The sequence below is a fragment of the Cottoperca gobio genome, unplaced genomic scaffold (assembly GCF_900634415.1).
Source record: "Cottoperca gobio unplaced genomic scaffold, fCotGob3.1 fCotGob3_172arrow_ctg1, whole genome shotgun sequence".
In the NCBI taxonomy this organism is placed as follows: Eukaryota; Metazoa; Chordata; class Actinopteri; order Perciformes; family Bovichtidae; genus Cottoperca; species Cottoperca gobio.
Window position 1 is genome coordinate 91,256 of NW_021166821.1, and position 3,317 is coordinate 94,572.

The following is a 3,317-nucleotide window of genomic DNA, read 5'->3' on the forward strand; positions in this document are numbered from 1 at the left end:
TTTAGAAAGGAGAATATGCACCAAAAATACTGATGAGTGTCGAATAAATAACTTAAGATGGAAGGATGCAGACGTCCCTCCTGTTCCCGCTTCTGTTGTGTGTTCGTGTACGTTGAAAATTGTAAAAAATAATGGAATGTACCATCTGCTGGTTTAATGTGAGGACCGAATGTCTGTTCCACTTAAGATAACATTGAGGCTCACACACACACACAGGTAAATACTGCGTGTTCATCTTTTTTTAAGGACTGCTATCGATTACTTCACGTAAATTAGCGGCAGTAAAATACTTTGTCTTTGTTTGATAACGTTAATATTTTACGGGATGGTTATAAAGGAATTTGTAAAACAAACACGGAGCAGGAAGTGAGACGCATCTCTCTGGATATTGTTCATCAGTTTAATGTCCAGAGGAACATCTGTGGCTTTAACATGCGACAGTAATCAGATAATTTTATCAATGATCAACTTCTATTGATCACCTAACAGAATGCTTTTGTTTCTAAAAGTTAAATATTCACAGATATGCGGTACAGGCACATAACGGACATTTTGATAAAGGTCAACTAAATATTAAAAGTTAGAAAGTCAGCAGCACACCCACCACCTAATACATGATACAGTTTACAAGTTACCTACACTTCTGTTATGTGTGGATGTTACTCTATCGAGAAATCTGATGTGTACATTTATATTTATCATCATTTTATATCGTCATTTTTTAACGTGTTGTTTCTTGTGTGTGTTGTCCTAATGGACTTTGAGTCTGACAATAAAGTTAATGAAGATTATAAGTTTCTATAAATTCTGCTGCTTCTTTACTTTGTGTTTGAGTTCAATCAGCAGGAAAGCGGCTTCCTGAGACTAGAGGCCGGTTCTGAGATTAGAGGCCGGTCCTGAGATTAGAGGCCGGTCCTGAGATTAGAGGCCGGTTCTGAGACTACAGGCCGGTTCTGAGACTACAGGCCGGTCTGGAGACTAGATGCCGGTTCTGAGACTAGAGGCCGGTTCTGAGACTAGAAGCCGGTCCTGAGACTACAGGCCGGTTCTGAGACTACAGGCCGGTCTGGAGACTAGATGCCGGTTCTGAGACTAGAGGCCAGTCCAGAGACTACAGGCCGGTTTTGAGACTAGAAGCCGGTCCTGAGACTACAGGCCGGTTCTAAGACTACAGGCCGGTTCTAAGACTAGATGCCGGTCCTGAGACTACAGGCCGGTTCTGAGACTACAGGCCGGTTCTGAGACTACAGGCCGGTTCTGAGACAAGAGGCCGGTTCTGAGACAAGAGGCCAATGGGAGAAGTGAACGTGAACACAGATTATGAGCGATTCTTTCGCCCCAAGCTAAACGTCAACTAACGTTCGTGAACGCCTTCGCAAACTAAAATCCGTAATGCTAACTGTTTATTAGCTGAATAAATATTTAATGTTTGCTGAATAAACTCTAAATACTTTAGACCACACCCCCTCAACAGACAGGAAGTGGATACCATTTCATATCATTATAATGCGTTGTCTCCAGTTACCAATCATCTTTGATACTACTTCGTCATAACATTGCAACTTCAACTTTGACCCTGCGCAAAGGATTGTGGGTCAGAATAGCCAGAAACGCTTGGCTACTGCAGAATAGTATTTTTGGCGTATACTGCATTTGACTATGTTTTGATACTAAATGTATTCTGGCACATAGTGTGACAGTGAAGCTACTGGCACAGTAAGATCCAATAATGTGCAGTTTTCCCTTTTGTCTTTCTGCAGCCCGACTGTAAGAAACCCCCTCTGCTGTGAGAAGCACGGAAATGTCCCATTAGACACAGTGTGGTTAAATAAAGGTTTCCAGAAACATGAATCCTTATTATTCATGAGAAGTTTCTGTGTCCTCCCTGCTTATGATCTTGTTTGGTACACACAGCAGAGAGTTGTTTTACTCCAGCAGAGAAATCCAACAGATTTCTGAATCCTCATCAAAGCAGCGAGAGAGAAAAGCTCGACTGCACGGGGACAAAGTTTCTTCCTTCTCCACTTCTCTTTGAGGTTTCAGAAATAAAAGCTGGAGAAGCTCTCGAGGTAATTCTAGAGGCCCACTCACACCGTACGGGAGGAAATACGTCTGGAAGTAATTAGTGCCGAGCTGAAATCCCCCTGCGCTGAGTAATAATGTGTCCAATATCGGGCAAATGTGCATATTTCTTCATGTTGTGCTTATACAATGTTGAGTAGTGTGATGGTCCACTGAACACTGTCCAGCAGGGAAAACTTCTCCGTCTTCACAATTTATCTAGTCCTGAAACACGTGGAAACATCCGTCCGCTTCCAACACACGTTCATCTTAAAACAACTCTCACATTTGTCTCTGATTATCGAGGCCTGCAGGTAACTCCACGACCAAACGTTGGAACCACGAGGCTTTCTCTTTATTTCCATTCTTTACTTATTTATTCTTTTTTTTATTTCTCTTTATATTTACAAATGTTATGTGACTTTTAGGAGTTGTTTATGGAGACAAGTTGTGGGAGAGAATTATATAATTGCAGAAGAAGATGAGGTCATTAAAAGTGCGATATTTCATCTAATTCATTTTTGCTGTTTCCACAAAATGAGTTTATATATAGAGATATAAATATATATTAAAAACGGTTGTCTTACACCCTTTGAAATCCAGAAGGCCTCTCGACCCCGGTTAAACTTTGGCGACTCACTTTAAGAGCCTCTGAAGTTTCCTTATTGGGAGTCACAAACTGAACGTGTCAGCTTATATTTTATTTTTGATGCGCTTTAATACTGCAGCTGTCAGAGTGTCGATACTCGCACATTAACACATTTGATCATGTGCCCTTTAAAGCTCAGTGAAACCCCCCCACCACCCCTCCTGTGTTTTTCTACGGGACAAGCTCCGTGGGTAAAAATAGCCACACTGACCATTGGAGGCGATGCTGCGGCCAACACGCTGCTCGCCACCCGCCAGCAGAAGTCCTCGCCACCTGCTCGCAGCGCCAGTTTGTGAGTGTTTGTTTCCAGGCAACCAGCCCTCCCTTTATGACGGGGGGTGTTGGTGATGAGATCTGTGAACTTCCTGTTGGCCTCCATTACTGATCCGTCGGGAGGGGATCCGATTTTATTGACGCCAACGTTATTCTGCTCATCGTGCGATTCTTGAACAATTTAAAACACACAAACATAACAAATGATATGGAGGAAGGAAGAAGCAGGAAACCCGCTGCGTGTGTGTGTGTGTGTGTGTGTGTGTGTATTGTGTTACTGTGAGGATCAGATACGTGACACCAGAGACCTTCACGTAACGAGAATAAAACACAA